Source organism: Bufo gargarizans, chromosome 2 (assembly GCF_014858855.1).
Source record: "Bufo gargarizans isolate SCDJY-AF-19 chromosome 2, ASM1485885v1, whole genome shotgun sequence".
NCBI classification, from domain to species: Eukaryota; Metazoa; Chordata; class Amphibia; order Anura; family Bufonidae; genus Bufo; species Bufo gargarizans.
Window position 1 is genome coordinate 381,099,722 of NC_058081.1, and position 26,959 is coordinate 381,126,680.

General features: G+C 45.0%; 1 protein-coding gene across 1 annotated transcript in view; it reads right to left on the reverse strand.

Annotated features, from left to right (window-relative positions):
- ARHGAP26 (Rho GTPase activating protein 26) overlaps nucleotides 1-26,959 on the reverse strand; it is a 380,080-nt gene that overhangs the window by 295,367 nt on the left and 57,754 nt on the right. The window lies entirely within an intron of this gene.

Genomic DNA, 26,959 nt, shown 5'->3' on the forward strand with positions numbered 1-26,959 from the left:
AGGGGTTAATTATATTCCTTGGTGGCACAGTGACCCACCCCCCTCAGTATTAGAATAATTGCTGGCCAGCAGCAGCCCACTCTCCTTATTATTTTCATTGGTGGCAGTGGCAGCCGAGTCATAGTGGAGAGGGAGTGACTCCCTCCTTCTCCACTGTGCTGACTCAGGAGAACTTGGTGCGCCCTGCCCTCAGCGCTCACCATGTAATCTAAAAGATACTAGGCTGCGCAGTAGCACAGCCTAGTATCGGAAAATAACAAATCCCAGTATCGTATCAATCCGGGTATAAAAGTATCGATTGGGTATTGAAAGTTCGATACCCGAGGCAACCCTACTACTGTACAATAATGACTATGGCATATTTCAGACCAAATTGTTCTAGCTGTGAGAACTCTGAAATGAAAGGTCTGGGACCGTTATAAATTGCAACTATACATAGCCAAATCTATTCATCCCAGTGGAATAGCAATAGGGTCTTATTACTTTCACAAACCGACCTCTATTACACTGAAGTGCTGCAAAGTGAAAGGCTCGTCTGGGAATTTATTATAGTCAGATAAAATATTTATTTTGTACAAAATTATGATACCCTGAAGGCATTCAGCTCACATCCTGAATGTGAAATCTGAAACCGTCAAAGTAATGAAATATAAGACTCAATTAGGCAGTTCTGTAGCTGGGATTTATCTCTGTGTTATTGTAATTTCATTTATACAAATGAACATTACACAAAAACAATACCTTGTCGTGCCTGTATTAAACTTAATAGAACTGAGGGACTTGGAAGTTTGTATTAGTCTTACATTATTTTATTTAAGATATGATCTTCGATTTAATATACTGTCGCCTAGATGTCTACGTGTTAAATAATCTTGCTGTCTGGATTTCTATTGTACAAACACTTGGCTTACCTTTCATGCAAATGTTCAACTGGAAAGGCAGCTTTCACACAATCGTATTGAAATCCGTCCATATTCTGGCTCTGTATTAAGCATGGATTCCTGATGATATGCCATCAGTATTGTCAACAGTATTTAATCAGGAATTATATGCGTATTCATCCTTTCTTGCATTTTTGATGCACTCCCATACATTGTAATGGGTGTATTTGGAAACAAATACGCACAAAACTTGGAATGCTGTGGATCTGAAATACTGACAGAAATTATACTGTATGCACATGTGAATAGCCCCATTCATTAACATTAGCAGCGGATTCCAGTACATAAAATCCAGCCCATATACAGATTGCAAATAAGTTCATGTGAAAGCGGCCCAACACTATTTCACAAATGAGTCTGTATAGAATTTGAAAGAACTTTTCACATGCTTTACTTGTAATACCATATTTCCCCTGCAGTTTCTCTCGGCAAAATCAAATGCATGCTGTGAATGCTGGGAACAGGACCTTCCGTAAACAGATGATCACTGCAGGGACTGCATTTTGAAAGGAGTTGTCTTATCAGACACAATGCAGTCATTTGATGTAAATACCTAGTTTCAGAAACTGGACAGTCTAAAGTCTCTTTGCTGTTGTAGTGTATATCCCAATTCAGAATTTATCAAGCCCTGTACTCCAGATTTCTGGCTTTTTTGTGGCTTAATTGCACAAAAATGTTGCAATTTCTTGCATTTTTTTATACCGCCCACTCCAGTTTTTAAATGTAGGTTGGAACTACTCCAGATTTATCAATGATTTATCAATGTGAGTGTGCATGTATGCAGAGTAAAGCATGTCTACTCTCTATATCATCTGAGATCATCTCTTCTGGCTGTACAGGTAAGTAATACAGACCTAAAAATATTCTACACACACTAAGTAACTGTAGTGTACTAACCCCTTCCTCACACCTGCAGCATGAGTCTGGACAACATAGAAAAACGTGAAGCATTATACCAGTGGCATAAAAACTTGAAACAAACTAACCATGTATTTCCACCCATGAGCAGTGTCTGCCCACCACCATCTACAGGGCCGTCTTTACCAAGGGGCAAAAGGGGCAGCTGCCCCGGGCCCAGTTGCTCCTGGGGGGCCCAAGGCAGCTGCCTCTTGAGCCCTGCAAGCTACTGCCCCGGGTGTCAAGCTGTCAGCTACACAGGGGTGAGTCCCGGGTGAGTCCAGGCATCATGATCGTACTGTTTTAAACTTGTGATCTAGGACCTTAATGACATCATCACCCTGTGACCAGTAACCTAGCAATTACTGGTCACATGGCTATGAGGTCATCACAGGTCCTACCAGGAGTGTTGCAGAAGTTAACTGTGGAGCTTTTTTGTGTGAAGATTACATCAGAAAAAGGTGACAGGGGCTGTTATGTTAATATACTGTAAACTACTTTATAGACTGTATAGTGGGGTGCTGTATACTGTGTGGGGGCCTGTATACTGTGTGGTGGGCTGTATACTGTGGCGGGGGGGGGGGGGCTGTATACTGTGTGGGAGGGCCATACTGCTGTACTGTATACTGTGGGGGTCTGTATACTGTGTGTGCGGTATAGTGTGGAGTGCTATACTGTATAGTGTGGAGTGCTATACTGTATAGTGTGGAGTGCTATACTGTATAGTGTGGAGTGCTATACTGTATAGTGTGGGGGGCTGTATCGTGTATAGTTTGGGGTGCTGTATACTGTGGGCTGCTATACTGCTCTACTATATACTGTGGGGTACTGTATAGTGTGGGGTGCTAAACTGCATACTGTGTGGTGCTGTATACTATAGGGTGCTATACTGCATACTGTGGGGTGCTGGGATGCACTGTAACGCTGGGGTGAGCCGAGCCCTGGTCTCCTTCCTGCAGAGCGGTGCCCACTTCCAGCCCAGAGCACTGATCCTGAGCCGCTGGAGACTTCAGAACTGGAATTATTTACAGTCATTCACTGTACTCTACCAGATGTGTGGATTTTTTTTGTGTGTGTTGTGGTGGAGGGCGTGATTGCCTGCTAAGGTGTGGGAAGGCGGGATCCAGGGGGCCCAAGTAAATTTTTGCCCAGGGTCCAATCAATATTAAAGACGGCCCTTACCACCTACAGAGGGCGTGGAGTGGGGTAAAGTAGCAGATCACCTGAGCTAAGGGCCCAAGGGAATAGAAGCAGCTAGTAAGTACCTACCAGGACAGAGAAAAGGCAGATTGAGCTGCCCATTAGTTAGTAACAGATTTGTTTCCGTTTTGATAGGGCCTAGGACACTTGAATGATATACAAAGGTTATTTAATATTCAAGTCAACAGGCCAGGGGAGGTGGCGAGACATAACCTGCCTCAGCATTGTAAAACTGCTAAGGGTAAGGGGAAAGATGCAGTCCCGGATTGTCTATTTGAGCTGTATAAAGAAGTTGTCACGATAATTAAATACTTGGCTAATAACGAACTAATACGTCTTCATCTGCTAAATCCATTGCTGCTCCCTGCCAGTCTCTGCTTACTTGCTCACAGCGATTAGGTGCCCGAAATAACTGGCCTCAGAGGTGTACTACATGTGGGTACACAGGCATAGAAAAACTGGAGTAATATTTCTAGACAAAAGTGTTTAAAGATAAAACAAATGTATCAAACAACCAATGTTATTTGGTAAATTTGGAGCAAAATAAGCCAACATAGACTCAAGCAAAACGGACCTCAAACATTCCCCTCATAAAAAATTTCCCCCAATATCCATATCTTGTAGACACAGTTGATGCTATCACACCCTATTCTGGGGGGCCCATTAAATACCTACAGGCTGCTTCAGAATAGAAAAAGATGAAATTTTGAAATGATTGAGCTGAAGAGGTAAGACATTTCATGTTTCTATAAAGAAATAATTTAGTAACCAAATAGGTTGTCCAAGATTATAAATACATGATTTTTTGCAGAAACAGCATTATACTTTTCTATAGATTGTGTCTGGTATTGGAGCTCAGACCCATTTAACTGAATGAAACTAAAGCTGCAATACCACACATCACCTCCGATCTGGTGTAGCACTGTTTTTAGAAGAAAGCAAAATTTTTATATTTCTACTGCTGAAAGAGTCATTATAAAATACAGGGTTCAGGAAGAAGATACAGATGTGTCCACACATCTCAACAGGTCCTAAGATGTGTGTCACGAAATGACGTTATATCTAAATTGGATAAATTGCAATACAACATTCAGACAGCAGGTGGTGCTTTGTGCTACTAGCTATACAATGTTCAGACAGCAGGTGGCGCATAGCGCTTAGTGTTAATAGCTAAATACCTGAACTTAAGGTAAAGACCCGGTAGTGGAATTACAATTGTGAAATTTGTCCGGGTTCAAATCAGGTCTTTGTCTTACATTTAACATGTATAAAAAAATATATTGCATACATTAAACAAATTCCTCCAACAGATGCTCTTATTTTACTGTGCAAAGATTACCATATATTTTGACCTGTGCCATTGTTCACTATGATTTAGATACACTTGGTGTCAAAAAAACAAAACAAAAAAAAAAAAAAACACTATGGGGGACATTTAAGATGGGGCCCTACATTGGGGGCATTATCAAAGCTAGGGGCGGTTAAAAAAATTATATACATCGTGGGGGACATTTATTTAGCTTGGGCCCTACATGGGGGCATTATTAAAGCTGGGGGGACTATAAGAAAATTATATACACTGTGGGGGACAATTATTTAGCTGGGGGCCTACATGGGAGACATCATTTTACCTGGGGGTCTACCATCCTGTGGGTGTTCTCAAAAGGGTGGGTCTAGAAATAACTGCCAATCAAATTCATGCATTTTTCATGTCCGTTTTTAAGGGACATGAAAAACGGATGCAAAACGGACATCAAAAACGGATACATGGCCAGAAAATGGATACACACACTGATGCAAAATGGCCATGAAAAACTGACAGCATGTCTGTTTTTAACAAACTTTTTTTCACTGTCATGTGCATGAGGACTTACTCTTAAGGTTTAAAAGGTCTAAAGCTTTTGTGATACAGAATGTTACATGCCAGTAGCATGGCCTTTCTTTTCTATCACTATGTTCTCACAAATGTCCCATCATCTAAGTGTACAGGCTGCATATTTACTGCTTATGTCAACTTCCAGTCTCCAGGCCCTGTCTCGTCATTAGCTGTCTGTTTGCCCTGACTATTCACCATTGTATCCAGCTGTTCTGTGATTAGTCCCTGATTAAGTTACATCCAGCCCCCCTCTATTGTTCACACCTAGAAGTGTAAGTGTAAGGCTTTAGTTCTTTTAAGACATTGGTCTTCATAAGGCAAACTTACTAAGTCCACAAAATCTAATTATACCAGAATTGTAACTAATGAAATATACACGGCAAACAATGTTTCTGATTTCCACAACTATTACCCCTATTTTCCTGCACTGCTGAAAACCCCTGCACCCAGCAAGGAACTTCTCATCTCTCCCTCCATCTGACCTCCTGCTCATATCTGTTCCTTAACATAAAACCTTCCTCTCTGGAGGAAATTCTAAGAACGATAGAGACAGAAAAACCTGGGAATGTAAAATAAGCCACTGTATCACACATTATAGGATTAGATACACAGCTCAGCAGGCAGTATCACACATACTGGGATTAGATACGCATCTTAGCAGAAGGTATAACACAGCATAGGATTAGATACGCAGCTTTGCAGACAGTATTACACATTATATGATTAAATACACAACTCAGCAGGCAGTATCACACATGATCAGATCAGATACACAGCTCAGCAGGCAGTATCACACATGATCGGATCTAGGGGTGGGCGATATGGCCTAAAATCTATATTGCGATATAATTTTAAGCATGTGCGATATGCGATATATATTGCGATATATTGTTTTCTATATTGGGGGGGGTGTTTAAATTTTTTTTTTTTTACTTTTTATTTATTAACTATTGGCCTCATTAAGGGCTAGAACCCTTGTCATATTCACCCTAATAGAGCTATATTAGGGTGAATAGGACTTTACACTCTCCCTGCTGCCCTGTGCATAGTACACACAACAGCAGGGAGCTGACCATGGCGCCAGCCTCTCATGTGCTCCCCCAGCCTCTGATCTGCCCCCCCCCCAGCCTCTGATCTGCCCCCCCCCCAGCCTCTGATCTGCCCCCCCCCCAGCCTCTGATCTGCCCCCCCCAGCCTCTGATCTGCCCCCCTTCCCCAGCCTCTGATCTGCCCCCCTTCCCCAGCCTCTGATCTGCCCCCCTTCCCCAGCCTCTGATCTGCCCCCCTTCCCCAGCCTCTGATCTGCCCCCCTTCCCCAGCCTCTGATCTTCTCCCCCAGCCTCTGATCTGCCCCCCTTCCCCAGCCTCTGATCTGCCCCCCTTCCCCAGCCTCTGATCTTCTCCCCCAGCCTCTGATCTGCCCCCCTTCCCCAGCCTCTGATCTGCCCCCCTTCCCCAGCCTCTGATCTTCTCCCCCAGCCTCTGATCTGCCCCCCTTCCCCAGCCTCTGATCTGCCCCCCTTCCCCAGCCTCTGATATGCGCCCCAGCCTCTGATCTGCCCCCCTTCCCCAGCCTCTGATCTGCCCCCCTTCCCCAGCCTCTGATCTGCCCCCCTTCCCCAGCCTCTGATCTGCCCCCCTTCCCCAGCCTCTGATCTGCCCCCCTTCCCCAGCCTCTGATCTTCTCCCCCTGCCTCTGATATGTCCCCCTTCCCCAGCCTCTGATCTTCTCCCCCCTGCCTCTGATATGTCCCCTCTGGTAACGCAACGCATTAATCATTGGTGGCAGTGGCCACAGGGTCGTCCCCCCCCCCCCCCCATCATTGGTGGCAGTTTGCCGTTCCGATCGGAGCCCCAGCAGTGTAATGCTGGGGCTCCGATCGGTTACCATGGCAGCCAGGAGTCATGCTGCTGAAGTCCTGGCTGCCATGGTATGTTAGTGAGCAGAGAGCAGCGCATTATACTCACGTGCGCTGTGGCCGCCGGTCGCTCCTTCTCATAGGTCTGTGCGGCGCATTGCTAATGCTGTAAGCATTAGCAATCCGCCGCACAGACAGAAGAAGCAGCGACCGGCGGCCACAGCGCACGTGAGTATAATGCGCTGCTCTCTGCTCACTAACATACCATGGCAGCCAGGACTTCAGCAGCGTGACTCCTGGCTGCCATGGTAACCGATCGGAGCCCCAGCATTACACTGCTGGGGCTCCGATCGGAACGGCAAACTGCCACCAATGATGGGGGGGGGGGCCCTGTGGGATATGGCCGGCACATTCATTGGTAGCGCAGTGGCCACAGTCCCTCCCCTCCTCCTCCTACTCTGTCCTCATTGGTTTTCAGCGGCAGCCGCGCACAGTGGGGAGGGAGGGACTCCCTCCTCCTCCCTCCGCTGTGCCGGCTCAGGAGAAAATGATCATATCGCGGTCCGGCGATATAGCGAAAATCCATATCGTGGCCCAAATTCATATCGCATATCGCCTATACCGCCCACCCCTAATCGGATCAGATACACAGCTCAGCAGGCAGTATCACACATGATAGGATCAGAGATACACAGCTCAGCAGACAGTATCACACATGATAGGATCAGATACACAGCTCAGTAGAAATTATCACACACACACACACACAACAGGATTAGAGATTCACATCTTAGCAAAATGTATAACACATAATAGGATTAGATACGCAGCTCAGCAGACAGTATCACACATGATATGATTAGATACACAGCAGAGCAGACAGTATAACACATGATATGATTAGATACACAGCAGAGCAGACAGTATAACACATGATATGATTAGATACACAGCAGAGCAGACAGTATCACACATGATATGATTAGATACACAGCAGAGCAGACAGTATCACACAAGGTAGAATTATAGAGGTACACGGCTCCACATACAGTATCACATATGATATGGTTAGATACACAACTCAGCAGGCAGTATCACACACAATAGGCTTAGATACACGACTCTGCAGACAGTATCACATATGATATAATTAGATACACAGCTAAGCAGGCAGTATCACACATGATATTTGGATTCTGGATTTAGTGTTCCTTTATTCTCATGTGTTTGATTTTCGCAAACATTCTCAATAGATCATACCAAATCTAGCTAGGTCTGCTGCTAAGGATAACTGTCGTTTTTTTTTTTTTTTGTATTGTATTGTGGTGATTAATATCACCTTGTTGGCCCTATTTCAACTTTTCACTGGTATTCAATTACCCCTTAATTCCACATTTTTGTTCCCTGTACTGCCTATTTTTACCTGTGCTTAAAATAGGGTTGCTAGGCATGGTCCGTCTATGTGTTGAAGGACGAGGAGCATGCAGCGTGCAAGATCACATTACTGACAGCCAGAGACTGAGTAAATGATTAAAGCCAGGTCCTCCCCAGCAGCTGATAACAGTGCCTGGGCTGTGTGCACTTCTCCCTGTCCCTGCGCTTGGCAGACACTTCCTCACTCAGCAGAGCTGGAGAATGCCGAGTTGGAGCAGCGCAGACCAGGGAAGAGAGATCTGCCATCTGCTCAGTGTATAAATGAAAGCAACATGTGGTACGAGGACCCCCTTGTGCTGCAGGAGATTATTATTATTGTGGGTAGTGAGGGCAGGCGGAATTAGCCTCAGGGTGAGGGCAGTGGCGGCCATCTTAACTGAATAGTTTGCATTTTTTTTGCAGACTGGTTGCTAAGGGCTGAACCTTATTAAATATGGGGTAAGTCAGTATAATAGTAACTGAATCTGGAATATCATGTTATTAGTAACTACATATATGAAAATTGAAATTAGGGTCGAAATGTGACAGTTATTCTTTAAGCAATAAGCTAAATGTGGTGCACTCACCACCCAGTGGTTGTGATGTGTATTGCAGCTTTTAGAGTTTAGTTACAGTCTCGCAATATGATGTTGTTTTGCTGTCAGGACAAAATTGACACCACTTCCAGTTTGGAGATCAGGTAAGAGAGGACGCATCTGTATATTACACTCTGAAATTTTTATAACTAAAATGAAACTTTAAGACTCAACAATATTATTATTATTATTATTATTATTATTATTATAATAGTAATATACACTATATGTTGCATACAATGTGAAAAATATGTCTTGGATTAATTCTCATTTGCCATAGTCAGGTAACATCTTCCTGAAATGTCTAGCCCTCAAAACAGAAGTTTTCAGATCCATCCAGATGGGAAGGATGAGCCAAATTCCCAAGAGCTAGTAACTGTCGACATCAGCTTCCTGTTCAGCTCAGATCATGAAAGGTCAGAGATTCTTTTGCAGTCTTGTACCCTTTTAATCGCAAGAAATAATATCTAATTAAAATATCCAAAAAGCTTTTATCGGCTTCTAATTTGACTTTTAATGAGGCACTACAGGGACAAGAGCTTATATCTAGGAGCTTGTTTGCTAAACTCCACTACAAAAGATTTGACTTTATCTGTCTCCCTGGAGCCACAGCCTAATTCATTAGTAGCTAGGCATTGCTGAAGACAACTGGCTTGCTGATGAATGCTGACACTCTGCAGTCTGTGAAGCCACAGACCCACTTTCCATATTAAATAGTGCCAATATATAGTACACATCTACCATGCTAAATATTAACAACTATAAGTGCAAACTCTAAGATATAGAAATTGAATATACAAATAAAAATGATGACTCTAGTCTAATGATATATCTCTATTGCTCTATTTATTAGATTTAACTACTGCCGGTCAACAGCATTTATACATATACTGTCACGGTATCTTTCTGAAGTTAAACTTATTTTGTACAGCTTAAAATGTCTGACAGTCTACTGCTAGATACCAGCTTGCACAGCCATGCAAGTGGAAACTATGGTACACTGAAATGCCATAATGATATCACAAGACTTACTCGACTTACTCGCAACCTATACATATGGAAACAGAGCTAGAGAGATGGGGCTGAAAAGATACGGACAGCACTCCGCAAATATTTTTTTTAAATAATAATAGAATGAGAATTGGCATTTTTATTATAGGCGGCCTGTTCGCAAATCCATGTTTTGCAGATCCAGAGTTTGTGGATCGCAAAAACACGCCGCAGTCGTGTGCATGAGCCCTAACAGCGTATTTCCTGCTGCTGCTAACAAGTTCCAAAGCAACAAATCCAAGAAAGTGGCAGCTGAGAATCTAGTTTTAAGGTAACCACCTCCGATCCATGTGCTGTCTGCATCCATATGTACCATATACAGTACAGACCAAAAGTTTGGACACACCTTCTCATTCAAAAAGTTTTCTTTATTTTCATGACTATGAAAATTGTAGATTCACACTGAAGGCATCAAAACTATGAATTAACACATGTGGAATTATATACATAACAAAAAAGTGTGAAACAACTGAAAATATGTCATATTCTAGGTTCTTCAAAGTAGCCACCTTTTTGCTTTCATTACTGCTTTGCACACTTGGCATTCTCTTGATGAGCTTCAAGAGGTAGACACTAGGGATGAGCGAACTCGAACTGTATAGTTCGGGTTCGTACCGAATTTTGGGGTGTCCGTGACACGGACCCGAACCCGGACATTTTCGTAAAAGTCCGGGTTCGGGTTCGGTGTTCGTCGCTTTCTTCGCGCTTTTGTGACGCTTTCTTGGCGCTTTTTGAAAGGCTGCAAAGCAGCCAATCAACAAGCGTCATACTACTTGCCCCAAGAGGCCATCACAGCCATGCCTACTATTGGCATGGCTGTGATTGGCCAGAGCACCATGTGACCCAGCCTCTATTTAAGCTGGAGTCACATAGCGCCGCCCGTCACTCTGCTCTGATTAGCGTAGGGAGAGGTTGCGGCTGCGACAGTAGGGCGAGATTAGGCAGATTAACTCCTCCAAAGGACTTGATTAACTGATCGATCTGCAGCTGTGGATCATTGAGCTGCTGATCCTCAATTGCTCACTGTTTTTAGGCTGCACAGACCGTTTGTCAGTCTCATTTTTCTGGGGTGATCGGCGGCCATTTTGTGTCTTGTGGTGCGCCAGCACAAGCTGCGACCAAGTGCATTTAACCCTCAATGGTGTGGTTGTTTTTTGGCTAAAGCCTACATCAGGGTGAAGCTGTCACACCAAGTGCATTTAACCAGCAATAGTCTGTTCATTTTTTGGCCATATACAAAATCAGGGGCAAGCTGCGCCTGTCACCAAGTGCATTTAACCCTCAATGGTGTGGTTGTTTTTTGGCTAAAGCCTACATCAGGGTGAAGCTGTCACACCAAGTGCATTTAACCAGCAATAGTCTGTTCATTTTTTGGCCATATACAAAATCAGGGGCAAGCTGCGCCTGTCACCAAGTGCATTTAACCCTCAATGGTGTGGTTGTTTTTTGGCTAAAGCCTACATCAGGGTGAAGCTGTCACACCAAGTGCATTTAACCAGCAATAGTCTGTTCATTTTTTGGCCATATACAAAATCAGGGGCAAGCTGCGCCTGTCACCAAGTGCATTTAACCCTCAATGGTGTGGTTGTTTTTTGGCTAAAGCCTACATCAGGGTGAAGCTGTCACACCAAGTGCATTTAACCAGCAATAGTCTGTTCATTTTTTGGCCATATCCCAGTCTAATTCTGTCACTAAATCCATACCGGTCACCCAGCGCCTAAATACTAGGCCTCAAATTTATATCCAGCTAAATCTGTCCCTAGTGCTGTAGCTGGGCGAGTTATTTAGTGTCCGTTCAAGCACATTTCTTGTTCTGGGTTGAAATACAATTCTCAATTTAGCAATTTCATAATTTAGTGGTTCCTGCTATATCAGAGCTCTTTGAAATCTATCCCAAAAAGGGTATATAATATTGAAGGTGCACATAGGGTCATTCAGAGTAACTTCACACACACCCGCTACTGTGTATTTCCAAGTCTAATTCTGTCACTAAATCCATACCGGTGACCCAGCGCCTAAATACTAGGCCTCAAATTTAATTCCCTCTAAATCTCTCGTTACCCACCGCTGTACTGTTGTTGCTGGGCAAGATATTTAGTGTCCGTCAAAGCACATTTTTTGTTCTGGGTTGAAGTACAATTCCCAATTTAGCAATTTCATAATTTAGTGGTTTCTGCTATATCAGAGCTATTTGAAATCTATCCCAAAAAGGGTATATAATATTGAAGGTGCACATAGGGTCATTCAGAATAACTTCACACACACCCGCTACTGTGTATTTCCAAGTCTAATTCTGTCACTAAACCCATACCTGTCACCCAGCGCCTAAATACTAGGCCTCAAATTTAAATCCCTCTAAATCTCTCGTTACCGTTGTCCTGTTGTAGCTGGGAAAGTTATTTAGTGTCCGTCAAAGCACATTTTTTGTTCTGGGTTGAAGTACAATTCCCAATTTAGCAATTTCATAATTTAGTGGTTTCTGCTATATCAGAGCTATTTGAAATCTATCCCAAAAAGGGTATATAATATTGAAGGTGCACATAGGGTCATTCAGAATAACTTCACACACACCCGCTACTGTGTATTTCCAAGTCTAATTCTGTCACTAAACCCATACCTGTCACCCAGCGCCTAAATACTAGGCCTCAAATTTAAATCCCTCTAAATCTCTCGTTACCGTTGTCCTGTTGTAGCTGGGAAAGTTATTTAGTGCCCGTCAAAGCACATTTTTTGTTCTGGGTTGAAGTACAATTCCCAATTTAGCAATTTCATAATTTAGTGGTTCCTGCTATATCAGAGCTATTTGAAATCTATCCCAAAAAGGGTATATAATATTGAAGGTGCACATAGGGTCATTCAGAATAACTTCACACACACCCGCTACTGTGTATTTCCAAGTCTAATTCTGTCACTAAATCCATACCGGTGACCCAGCGCCTAAATACTAGGCCTCAAATTTAATTCCCTCTAAATCTCTCGTTACCCACCGGTGTACTGTTGTTGCTGGGCAAGATATTTAGTGTCCGTCAAAGCACATTTTTTGTTCTGGGTTGAAGTACAATTCCCAATTTAGCAATTTCATAATTTAGTGGTTTCTGCTATATCAGAGCTATTTGAAATCTATCCCTAAAAGGGTATATAATATTGAAGGTGCACATAGGGTCATTCAGAATAACTTCACACACACCCGCTACTGTGTATTTCCAAGTCTAATTCTGTCACTAAACCCATACCTGTCACCCAGCGCCTAAATACTAGGCCTCAAATTTAAATCCCTCTAAATCTCTCGTTACCCACCACTGTACTGTTGTTGCTGGGCAAGATATTTAGTGTCCGTCAAAGCACATTTTTTGTTCTGGGTTGAAGTACAATTCCCAATTTAGCAATTTCATAATTTAGTGGTTTCTGCTATATCAGAGCTATTTGAAATCTATCCCTAAAAGGGTATATAATATTGAAGGTGCACATAGGGTCATTCAGAATAACTTCACACACACGCTTCTGTGCATTTCCAAGTCTAATTCTGTCACTAAATCCATACCGGTGACCCAGCGCCTAAATACTAGGCCTCAAATTTAAATCCCTCTAAATCTCTCGTTACCCACCGCTGTACTGTTGTTGCTGGGCAAGATATTTAGTGTCCGTCAAAGCACATTTTTTGTTCTGGGTTGAAGTACAATTCCCAATTTAGCAATTTCATAATTTAGTGGTTTCTGCTATATCAGAGCTATTTGAAATCTATCCCTAAAAGGGTATATAATATTGAAGGTGCACATAGGGTCATTCAGAATAACTTCACACACACGCTTCTGTGCATTTCCAAGTCTAATTCTGTCACTAAATCCATACCGGTGACCCAGCGCCTAAATACTAGGCCTCAAATTTAAATCCCTCTAAATCTCTCGTTACCCACCACTGTACTGTTGTTGCTGGGCAAGATATTTAGTGTCCGTCAAAGCACATTTTTTGTTCTGGGTTGAAGTACAATTCCCAATTTAGCAATTTCATAATTTAGTGGTTTCTGCTATATCAGAGCTATTTGAAATCTATCCCTAAAAGGGTATATAATATTGAAGGTGCACATAGGGTCATTCAGAATAACTTCACACACACCCGCTACTGTGTATTTCCAAGTCTAATTCTGTCACTAAATCCATACCGGTGACCCAGCGCCTAAATACTAGGCCTCAAATTTAATTCCCTCTAAATCTCTCGTTACCCACCGGTGTACTGTTGTTGCTGGGCAAGATATTTAGTGTCCGTCAAAGCACATTTTTTGTTCTGGGTTGAAGTACAATTCCCAATTTAGCAATTTCATAATTTAGTGGTTTCTGCTATATCAGAGCTATTTGAAATCTATCCCTAAAAGGGTATATAATATTGAAGGTGCACATAGGGTCATTCAGAATAACTTCACACACACGCTTCTGTGCATTTCCAAGTCTAATTCTGTCACTAAATCCATACCGGTGACCCAGCGCCTAAATACTAGGCCTCAAATTTAAATCCCTCTAAATCTCTCGTTACCCACCACTGTACTGTTGTTGCTGGGCAAGATATTTAGTGTCCGTCAAAGCACATTTTTTGTTCTGGGTTGAAGTACAATTCCCAATTTAGCAATTTCATAATTTAGTGGTTTCTGCTATATCAGAGCTATTTGAAATCTATCCCTAAAAGGGTATATAATATTGAAGGTGCACATAGGGTCATTCAGAATAACTTCACACACACGCTTCTGTGCATTTCCAAGTCTAATTCTGTCACTAAATCCATACCGGTGACCCAGCGCCTAAATACTAGGCCTCAAATTTAAATCCCTCTAAATCTCTCGTTACCCACCGCTGTACTGTTGTTGCTGGGCAAGATATTTAGTGTCCGTCAAAGCACATTTTTTGTTCTGGGTTGAAGTACAATTCCCAATTTAGCAATTTCATAATTTAGTGGTTTCTGCTATATCAGAGCTATTTGAAATCTATCCCTAAAAGGGTATATAATATTGAAGGTGCACATAGGGTCATTCAGAATAACTTCACACACACGCTTCTGTGCATTTCCAAGTCTAATTCTGTCACTAAATCCATACCGGTGACCCAGCGCCTAAATACTAGGCCTCAAATTTAAATCCCTCTAAATCTCTCGTTACCCACCGCTGTACTGTTGTTGCTGGGCAAGATATTTAGTGTCCGTCAAAGCACATTTTTTGTTCTGGGTTGAAGTACAATTCCCAATTTAGCAATTTCATAATTTAGTGGTTCCTGCTATATCAGAGCTATTTGAAATCTATCCCAAAAAGGGTATATAATATTGAAGGTGCACATTGGGTCATTCAGAATAACTTCACACACACCCGCTACTGTGTATTTTCAAGTCTAATTCTGTCACTAAACCCATACCTGTCACCCAGCGCCTAAATACTAGGCCTCAAATTTAAATCCCTCTAAATCTCTCGTTACCCACCGCTGTACTGTTGTTGCTGGGCAAGATATTTAGTGTCCGTCAAAGCACATTTTTTGTTCTGGGTTGAAGTACAATTCCCAATTTAGCAATTTCATAATTTAGTGGTTTCTGCTATATCAGAGCTATTTGAAATCTATCCCTAAAAGGGTATATAATATTGAAGGTGCACATAGGGTCATTCAGAATAACTTCACACACACGCTTCTGTGCATTTCCAAGTCTAATTCTGTCACTAAATCCATACCGGTCACCCAGCGCCTAAATACTAGGCCTCAAATTTATATCCCGCTGAATTTGAATACAATACATTGGGCCAAATAATATATTTGTTGTTGTGGTGAACCATAACAATGAGAAAAACATCTAGTAAGGGACGCGGACGTGGACATGGTCGTGGTGGTGTTAGTGGACCCTCTGGTGCTGGGAGAGGACGTGGCCGTTCTGCCACATCCACACGTCCTAGTGTACCAACTACCTCAGGTCCCAGTAGCCGCCAGAATTTACAGCGATATATGGTGGGGCCCAATGCCGTTCTAAGGATGGTAAGGCCTGAGCAGGTACAGGCATTAGTCAATTGGGTGGCCGACAGTGGATCCAGCACGTTCACATTATCTCCCACCCAGTCTTCTGCAGAAAGCGCACAGATGGCGCCTGAAAACCAACCCCATCAGTCTGTCACATCACCCCCATGCATACCAGGGAAACTGTCTCAGCCTCAAGTTATGCAGCAGTCTCTTATGCTGTTTGAAGACTCCGCTGGCAGGGTTTCCCAAGGGCATCCACCTAGCCCTTCCCCAGCGGTGAAAGACATAGAATGCACTGACGCACAACCACTTATGTTTCCTGATGATGAGGACATGGGAATACCACCTCAGCATGTCTCTGATGATGACGAAACACAGGTGCCAACTGCTGCGTCTTTCTGCAGTGTGCAGACTGAACAGGAGGTCAGGGATCAAGACTGGGTGGAAGACGATGCAGGGGACGATGAGGTCCTAGACCCCACATGGAATGAAGGTCGTGCCACTGACTTTCACAGTTCGGAGGAAGAGGCAGTGGTGAGACCGAGCCAACAGCGTAGCAAAAGAGGGAGCAGTGGGCAAAAGCAGAACACCCGCCGCCAAGAGACTCCGCCTGCTACTGACCGCCGCCATCTGGGACCGAGCACCCCAAAGGCAGCTTCAAGGAGTTCCCTGGCATGGCACTTCTTCAAACAATGTGCTGACGACAAGACCCGAGTGGTTTGCACGCTGTGCCATCAGAGCCTGAAGCGAGGCATTAACGTTCTGAACCTGAGCACAACCTGCATGACCAGGCACCTGCATGCAAAGCATGAACTGCAGTGGAGTAAACACCTTAAAACCAAGGAAGTCACTCAGGCTCCCCCTGCTACCTCTTCTGCTGCTGCCGCCTCGGCCTATTCTGCTGCTGCCGCCTCGGCCTCTTCCTCCGCCTCTGGAGGAACGTTGGCACCTGCCGCCCAGCAAACAGGGGATGTACCACCAACACCACCACCACCACCTCCGTCACCAAGCGTCTCAACCATGTCACACGCCAGCGTTCAGCTCTCCATCTCACAAACATTTGATAGAAAGCGTAAATTCCCACCTAGCCACCCTCGATCCCTGGCCCTGAATGCCAGCATTTCTAAACTACTGGCCTATGAAATGCTGTCATTTAGGCTGGTGGACACAGACAGCTTCAAACAGCTCATGTCGCTTGCTGTCCCACAGTATGTTGTTCCCAGCCGGCACTACTTCTCCAAGAGAGCCGTGCCTTCCCTGCACAACCAAGTATCCCATAAAATCAAGTGTGCACTGCGCAACGCCATCTGTAGCAAGGTCCACCTAACCACAGATACGTGGACCAGTAAGCACGGCCAGGGACGCTATATCTCCCTAACTGCACACTGGGTAAATGTAGTGGCAGCTGGGCCCCAGGCGGAGAGCTGTTTGGCGCACGTCCTTCCGCCGCCAAGGATCGCAGGGCAACATTCTTTGCCTCCTGTTGCCACCTCCTCCTTCTCGGCTTCCTCCTCCTCTTCTTCCACCTGCTCATCCAGTCAGCCACACACCTTCACCACCAACTTCAGCACAGCCCGGGGTAAACGTCAGCAGGCCATTCTGAAACTCATATGTTTGGGGGACAGGCCCCACACCGCACAGGAGTTGTGGCGGGGTATTGAACAACAGACCGACGAGTGGTTGCTGCCGGTGAGCCTCAAGCCCGGCCTGGTGGTGTGTGATAATGGGCGAAATCTCGTTGCAGCTCTGGGACTAGCCAATTTGACGCACATCCCTTGCTTGGCGCATGTGCTGAATTTGGTGGTGCAGAAGTTCATTCACAACTACCCCGACATGTCAGAGCTGCTGCATAAAGTGCGGGCCGTCTGTTCGCGCTTCCGGCGTTCACATCCTGCCGCTGCTCGCCTGTCTGCGCTACAGCGTAACTTCGGCCTTCCCGCTCACCGCCTCATATGCGACGTGCCCACCAGGTGGAACTCCACCTTGCACATGCTGGACAGACTGTGCGAGCAGCAGCAGGCCATAGTGGAGTTTCAGCTGCAGCACGCACGGGTCAGTCGCACTACAGAACAGCACCACTTCACCACCAATGACTGGGCCTCCATGCGAGACCTGTGTGCCCTGTTGCGCTGTTTCGAGTACTCCACCAACATGGCCAGTGGCGATGACACCGTTATCAGCGTTACAATACCACTTCTATGTCTCCTTGAGAAAACACTTAGGGCGATGATGGAACAGGAGGTGGCCCAGGAGGAGGAGGAGGAGGATGAGGAAGAGGGGTCATTTTTAGCACTTTCAGGCCAGTCTCTTCGAAGTGACTCAGAGGGAGGTTTTTTGCAACAGCAGAGGCCAGGTACAAATGTGGCCAGCCAGGGCCCACTACTGGAGGACGAGGAGGACGAGGATGAGGAGGAGGTGGAGGAGGATGAGGATGAAGCATGGTCACAGCGGGGTGGCACCCAACGCAGCTCGGGTCCATCACTGGTGCGTGGCTGGGGGGAAAGGCAGGACGATGACGATACGCCTCCCACAGAGGACAGCTTGTCCTTACCCCTGGGCAGCCTGGCACACATGAGCGACTACATGCTGCAGTGCCTGCGCAACGACAGCAGAGTTGCCCACATTTTAACCTGTGCGGACTACTGGGTTGCCACCCTGCTGGATCCACGCTACAAAGACAATGTGCCCACCTTACTTCCTGCACTGGAGCGTGATAGGAAGATGCGCGAGTACAAGCGCACGTTGGTAGACGCGCTACTGAGAGCATTCCCAAATGTCACAGGGGAACAAGTGGAAGCCCAAGGCCAAGGCAGAGGAGGAGCAAGAGGTCGCCAAGGCAGCTGTGTCACGGCCAGCTCCTCTGAGGGCAGGGTTAGCATGGCAGAGATGTGGAAAACTTTTGTCAACACGCCACAGCTAACTGCACCACCACCTGATACGCAACGTGTTAGCAGGAGGCAACATTTCACTAACATGGTGGAACAGTACGTGTGCACACCCCTCCACGTACTGACTGATGGTTCGGCCCCATTCAACTTCTGGGTCTCTAAATTGTCCACGTGGCCAGAGCTAGCCTTTTATGCCTTGGAGGTGCTGGCCTGCCCGGCAGCCAGCGTTTTGTCTGAACGTGTATTCAGCACGGCAGGGGGCGTCATTACAGACAAACGCAGCCGCCTGTCTACAGCCAATGTTGACAAGCTGACGTTCATAAAAATGAACCAGGCATGGATCCCACAGGACCTGTCCGTCCCTTGTCCAGATTAGACATTAACTACCTCCCCATAACCATATATTATTGGACTCCAGGGCACTTCCTCATTCAATCCTATTTTTATTTTCATTTTACCATTATATTGCGATGCTACCCAAAGTTGAATGAACCTCTCCTCTGCCTGTGTGCTAGGCCTAAATATATGCCAATGGACTGTTGCAGTGGTGGCTGACATGAAGCCTGATTCTCTGCTATGACATGCAGACTAATTCTCTGCTGACATGAAGCCAGATTGTCTGTTACGGGACCTCTCTCCTCTGCCTGGGTGCTGGGCCTAAATTTATGACCATGGACTGTTGCAGTGGTGGCTGACGTGAAGCCTGATTCTCTGCTATGACATGCAGACTGATTCTCTGCTGACATGAAGCCAGATCGTCTGTTACGGGACCTCTCTGCTCTGCCTGTGTGCTAGGCCTAAATATATGCCAATGGACTGTTGCAGTGGTGGGTGACGTGAAGCCTCATTCTCTGCTATGACATGCAGACTGATTCTCTGCTGACATGAAGCCAGATTGTCTGTTACGGGACCTCTCTGCTCTGCCTGTGTGCTAGGCCTAAATATATGCCAATGGACTGTTGCAGTGGTGGGTGACGTGAAGCCTCATTCTCTGCTATGACATGCAGACTGATTCTCTGCTGACATGAAGCCAGATCCTCTGTTACGGGAGCTCTCTCCTCTGCCTGGGTGCTGGGCCTAAATTTATGACAATTGACTGTTGCAGTGGTGGGTGACGTGAAGCCTGATTCTCTGCTATGATATGAAGACTGATTCTCTGCTGACATGAAGCCAGATTGTCTGTTACGGGACCTTTCTCCTCTGCCTGGGTTCTGGGCCTAAATTTATGAAAATTGACTCTTACAGTGGTGGGTGACGTGAAGCCTGATTCTAGGCTATGATATGAAGACTGATTCTCTGCTGACATGAAGCCAGATTGTCTGTTACGGGACCTTTCTCCTCTGCCTGGGTTCTGGGCCTAAATTTATGAAAATTGACTCTTACAGTGGTGGGTGACGTGAAGCCTGATTCTCTGCTATGATATGAAGACTGATTCTCTGCTGACATGAAGCCAGATTGTCTGTTACGGGACCTCTCTCCTCTGCCTGGGTGCTGGGCCTAAATTTATGACAATGGACTGTTGCAGTGGTGGCTGACGTGAAGCCTGATTCTCTGCTATGACATGCAGACTGATTCTCTGCTGTCATGAAGCCAGATTGTCTGTTACGGGACCTCTCTGCTCTGCCTGTGTGCTAGGCCTAAATATATGCCAATGGACTGTTGCAGTGGTGGCTGACGTGAAGCCTCATTCTCTGCTATGACATGCAGACTAATTCTCTGCTGACATGAAGCCAGATTGTCTGTTACGGGACCTCTCTCCTCTGCCTGGGTGCTGGGCCTAAATTTATGACAATGGACTGTTGCAGTGGTGGCTGACGTGAAGCCTGATTCTCTGCTATGACATGCAGACTAATTCTCTGCTGACATGAAGACAGATTCTCTGTTACGGGACCTCCCTCCTCTGCCTGGGTGCTGGGCCTAAATATATGCCAATGGACTGTTGCAGTGGTGGCTGACGTGAAGCCTCATTCTCTGCTATGACATGCAGACTGATTCTCTGCTGACATGAAGCCAGATTCTCTGTTACGGGACCTCTCTCCTCTGCCTGTGTGTGTGCTGGGCCTAAATATATGCCAATGGACTGTTGCAGTGGTGGCTGACGTGAAGCCTCATTCTCTGCTATGACATGCAGACTGATTCTCTGCTGACATGAAGCCAGATTCTCTGTTACGGGACCTCTCTCCTCTGCCTGTGTGTGTGCTGGGCCTAAATATATGCCAATGGACTGTTGCAGTGGTGGCTGACGTGAAGCCTCATTCTCTGCTATGACATGCAGACTAATTCTCTGCTGACATGAAGACAGATTCTCTGTTACGGGACCTCCCTCCTCTGCCTGGGTGCTGGGCCTAAATATATGCCAATGGACTGTTGCAGTGGTGGCTGACGTGAAGCCTCATTCTCTGCTATGACATGCAGACTAATTCTCTGCTGACATGAAGACAGATTCTCTGTTACGGGACCTCTCTCCTCTGCCTGGGTGCCGGGGCCTAAATATCTGAGAATGGACTGTTCCAGTGGTGGGTGACGGGAAGCCAGATTCTCTGCTATGGAACCTCTCTCCAATTGATTTTGGTTAATTTTTATTTATTTAATTTTTATTTTAATTCATTTCCCTATCCACATTTGTTTGCAGGGGATTTACCTACATGTTGCTGCCTTTTGCAGCCCTCTAGCTCTTTCCTGGGCTGTTTTACAGCCTTTTTAGTGCCGAAAAGTTCGGGTCCCCATTGACTTCAATGGGGTTCGGGTTCGGGACGAAGTTCGGATCGGGTTCGGATCCCGAACCCGAACATTTCCGGGATGTTCGGCCGAACTTCTCGAACCCGAACATCCAGGTGTTCGCTCAACTCTAGTAGACACCTGAAAAGGTTTTCACTTCACAGGTGTGCCCTGTCAGGTTTAATAAGTGGGATTTCTTGCCTTATAAATGGGGTTGGGACCATCCGTTGCGTTGTGGAGAAGTCAGGTGGATACACAGCTGATAGTCCTACTGAATAGACTGTTAGAATTTGTATTATAGCAAGAAAAAAACAGCTAAGTAAAGAAAAACGAGTGGCCATGATTACTTTAAGAAATGAAGGTCAGTCAGTCCGAAAAACTGGGAAAACTTTGAAAGTGTCCCCAAGTGCAGTCACAAAAACCATCAAGTGCTACAAAGAAACTGGCTCACATGCGGACCACCCCAGGAAAGGAAGACCAAGAGTCACCTCTGCTGCGGATGATAAGTTCAGAGTCACCAGCCTCAGAAATCGCAGGTTAACAGCAGCTCAGATTAGAGACCAGGTCAATGCCACACAGAGTTCTAGCAGCAGACACATCTCTAGAGCAACTGTTAAGAGGAGACTGTGTAAATCAGGCATTCATGGTAGAATATCTGCTAGGAAACCACTGCTAAGGACAGGCAACAAGCAGAAGAGACTTGTTTGGGCTAAAGAACACAAGGAATGGACATTAGACCAGTGGAAATCTGTGCTTTGGTCTGATGAGTCCAAATTTGAGATCTTTGGTTCCAACCACCGTGTCTTTGTGCGACGCAGAAAAGGTGAACGGATGAGGAGGAGGAGGTGTGATGGTGTGGGGGTGCTTTGCTGGTGACACTGTTAGGGATTTATTCAAAATTGAAGGCATACTGAAAAAGCATGGCTACCACAGCATCTTGCAGCGGCATGCTATTCCATCCGGTTTGCGTTTAGTTGGACCATCATTTATTTTTCAACAGGACAATGACCTCAAACACACCTCCAGGCTGTGTAAGGGCTTCTTGACCATGAAGGAGAGTGATGGGGTGCTGCGCAAGATGACCTGGCCTCCACAGTCACTGGACCTGAACCCAATTGAGATGGTTTGGGGTGAGCTGGACCGCAGAGTGAAGGCAAAAGGGCGAACAAGTGCTAAGCATCTCTGGGAACTCCTTCAAGACTGTTGGAAGACCATTTCAGGTGACTACCTCTTGAAGCTCATCAAGAGAAAGCCAAGAGTGTGCAAAGCAGTAATCAAAGCAAAAGTTGGCTACTTTGAAGAACCTAGAATATGACATATTTTCAGTTGTTTCACACTTTTTTGTTATGTATATAATTCCACATGTGTTAATTCATAGGTTTGATGCCTTCAGTGTGAATCTACAATTTTCATAGTCATGAAAATAAAGAAAACTCTTTGAATGAGAAGGCGTGTCCAAACTTTTGGTCTGTACTGTATGTCGCTTCATAAGACACACTTTGTTCCCCCAAAAGTTCGGGGGAAATGGCAGTGGGTCTTATAAAGCGAATGCTGCCATTTTTACTTTACTGACACTGATATATCGCTGGCCGCTATGCTGCACAGCGCGGCCTGCGATGTATCAGCAGGGAGGGAGGAGGGGCTGAAGGCCAGAAACTCAAGGCGGGGCCAGGTGCAGTCAATGTACTCTATTACACCGTACCCCGCACAACAATGTTCATATGCAAAGTGTAGTCATGTAATCCTAATTAAAGTAGAGCAATCCTCTGCAGTAGTACTTACTATTAAACTACCGTAGCAGGCAGGCCGGCAGCGTAATGTCACTCACTCCATCATGCACCTGCTCCTTCATTAATAAAGTGGGAGGAGCATGCGCTTGACGGAGTGAGTGACGTTACGCTGTTGGCCGGGCTGCCTGCTACGGTAGTTTGATAATAAGTACTACTCCAGAGGATTGCACTACTTTAATTAGGATTACATGACTACACAGTCCCGGTGTATTGGGGTCACTATTTACACAGGGACACCAAGATGCTATATATGTGTTAGGCCTCGTTCACATCACCGTTTCTCCTTTCCGTTCTCCGGCTCCGTTGAAGAGCGGGAGAATGGAAAGGACGGATTCTGCAGATAACTGAGACCTAACAGTGTAACGGAGCCTAAAGACCCCATAGACTATTATGGGGTCCGTTCGGTGTCCGCTCAGAACATGATTTTTGAGCGGAGACGAAAGTCAGCACTGAGCTGACGGTAGACTGTACTCACCTTTCCTTGTTTTTTTTCGGGTCCCGCTGTGGTATCCTAACCGCACACAGCAGCAGGACATAGTGCTGGGCGCAGTCAGGTCACAGTACATGTACACAGTCACAGTACCATGATGGAGCGGTGTGTGCTGGAATTGGTCTTTATTAAAAATATGAAGCTCTTCTTTCTGTACAGAGCTGAGATGCTCTAGTAGCAGCCACTGGATTTTCTCTCTTTTCCATCAGTTGGGGAGCAGGCTGCTTATCTCTACTCTCTGACATTATAAACACTCATTGTAGCTCAATTCTTATCTTACTGATAAGAATGTAGCTTAAATAAGTATATAACTTAGTAGTTTACAGATAACTGTTATTAGATGACACCCCATCCCCCAAAGTGAAAGTACCAATCACACAGTTAGAAAAACAGCTAACCGTATCCCATGTCTACAGTAATAATTGCTTACCTGCTCCCAACACTCTGGTTACAAAATGACCAATGATGGATGGCTATGTGACTAGTTCCATCCATTAGCAGACTCCACTGACTATGAATCCCTGTCCATGCGCAGTGTTAGTCAATGGAAGCTGCTACTGCAACGCACTGGTCACGTGAACCTCCATCAGAACCTCTGGAGCATCAGGCTTCAGCTAAGTAACTAATAAATTACACGCAGCAATACACATATCAGACAATACAAAGGTTTAAAAACAGTGCAGCAATACACATATTCTGTAGCAGCAAATCCTTTTAATCTTCTGCATATGGACAAAGCACAAGTATTTCCTTCACATACCTATTTTTTTTTAGATTCACTTGTTACACCAAACTACAAATGGACACTTTATACATTTATAAATTTAACCCAATTACAGGTTTTGTAAGTTCTTTTTATTATTTTTTTTTATTGTTTTTTAAAAGGTGTTCTGTCAGATACATCGCAATAAAACCAGAACATGTGAGCTTGACAGTTGAACATCATGGTCTTGTTCCCATCTTCCAAGTGGTCTGCATTCTTGAGAAAATTGATGTTTTATAATATGCATACATTTTTTTTTCAAGAATGTGGGCACCTAGGAAGATGGGAACAGGACCATGATGTTGAACTGTCAAACTCACATGTCTAAGGTGAGACTGTTATTGCGATGTATCTGATGACATAACCCCTTTTATTACAGCATATACTATGGTGTGCACCTACAATATTATATACATGTTTCCAATGTGCAGATAGTATGAATGCCATGAATATGTTTGTAAATGTTACACTATGCTTTTTAGATTATATATGGTTAAGTGGAAAAGAACATGCATTACGCAGGCACATATATAAATAAAAAACTTAACACAACCATGGGTGTCAGTAGCCAGTTAAATATGCACACAATGGTGCGGCTTGTATGAAAAAAGACTTTCCAGCATTCCAATGTAACTGGACAAGCTTTTAAATACAAGGAAAAAACAAAGAAACTAAAGCTCATAAACATCCAGTGGTGAAAAATAATATACTTTATTAATTACACAACTCAGTGGATGATAAAATACCGTAAAACAAGAGGAATAGGGAGCACAGACGCCATCCCAGCATGACAGAGTCAGCAAGAAAAATGACAGCAATGAATAAGCATTAATAGTAGACCTGCACAACATATCGCCAAAGCAATCGCAATTAATCGCCATATTGCAATCGCCAATTGGCCGACCCAAAAATGCTGCAATTATATTACCATATTTTTCACTTTATAAGATAAACTTTTTCCCCCCCAAAAGTGGGGGGAAAATGGCAGTGCGCCTTATAAAGCGATGGTTGACTTTTTACGTGGTTGACACGGATGTATCGCCGGCCGCTATGCTGCACAGCGCGTCCGGCGATACATCAGTTACAGTGCGGGGAGGGAGGAGGGGCTGGAGGCAAGTCGTTATTTTAGTGAACAAATGTTCTTTTATTTATTCTATTTTATTCATCTGTTCTGTGCAGTGCTATTAAGAAAATGGCAAGTTTTGTATTTTGTACTTTTGCAGTAATGCAAATATGTTATTTAATTTAGTAAAAGATGTTTTAGGCCTCTTTCACACTTGCGTTGTCCGGATCCGGCGTGTACTCCACTTGCCGGAATTACACGCCGGATCCGGAAAAACGCAAGTGTACTGAAAGCATTTGAAGACGGATCCGTCTTCAAAATGCTTTCAGTGTTACTATGGCACCCAGGACGCTATTAAAGTCCTGGTTGCCATAGTAGTAGTGGGGAGCGGGGGAGCGGCATACTTACCATCCGTGCGGCTCCCGGGGCGCTCCAGAATGACGTCAGAGCACCCCAGGCGCATGGATGACGTGTACATGCGATCACGTGATCCATGCGCTTGGGGCGCCCTGACGTCACTCTGGAGCGCCCCGGGAGCCGCACGGATGGTAAGTATGCTGCTCCCCGCTCCCCACTACACTTTACCATGGCTGCCAGGACTTTAGCGGCCCGGCAGCCATGGTAACCATTGAGAAAAAGCTAAACGTCGCATCCGGCAATGCGCCAAAACGACCTTTAGCTTAAGGCCGGATCCGGATCAATGCCTTTCAATGGGCATTCATTCCGGATCCGGCCTTGCGGCAAGTGTTCCGGATTTTTGGCCGGAGCAAAAAGTGCAGCATGCTGCGCTATTTGCTGCGGCCAAAAAAAACGTTCCGTTCCGGAACGGAAGACATCCTGATGCATCCTGAAGGACGGACTGTCCATTCAGAATGCATTAGGAAAATCCTGATCAGTATTCTTCCGGCATAGAGCCCCGACGACGGAACTCTATGCCGGAAGACTATAACGCAGGTGTGAAAGAGCCCTATTATTTTGAAAAACACAGTGCATTTCAGTTCTTGAGTTAATGCTGAAATGTAGTTATGCTTATCAGTCATTTGTGTGCGCTTTTGCCTTGAAAATCCAAGCAAATTGACCTCTAGCACAATTCCCTTAAAATATTGCATCGCATACCGTTATCGCAATTTTTAAGGCCCTAATCGCAATCGCACAAAATTCCCATATCGTGCAGCCCTAATTAATACAATTAACATGAGTCCCAGTATAAGAACATGGCAGTTACCAAAATGATATAAATATGGTGGGTAATGACCAGGGGGTATTCCACACAAGAAAACCCGCAGCCAAGGCGGTAGTGTGAATCCGCTGGACCTATGTACCGCCTATATAACAGTAAGTCAAGAAGAAACGCGCGTCAGGGTAACACCATCCCAGGCATCCAGGTCGCTGCTATTTTTCTGGTGAGTCCACTTTATTACATCTTTTTTCTTG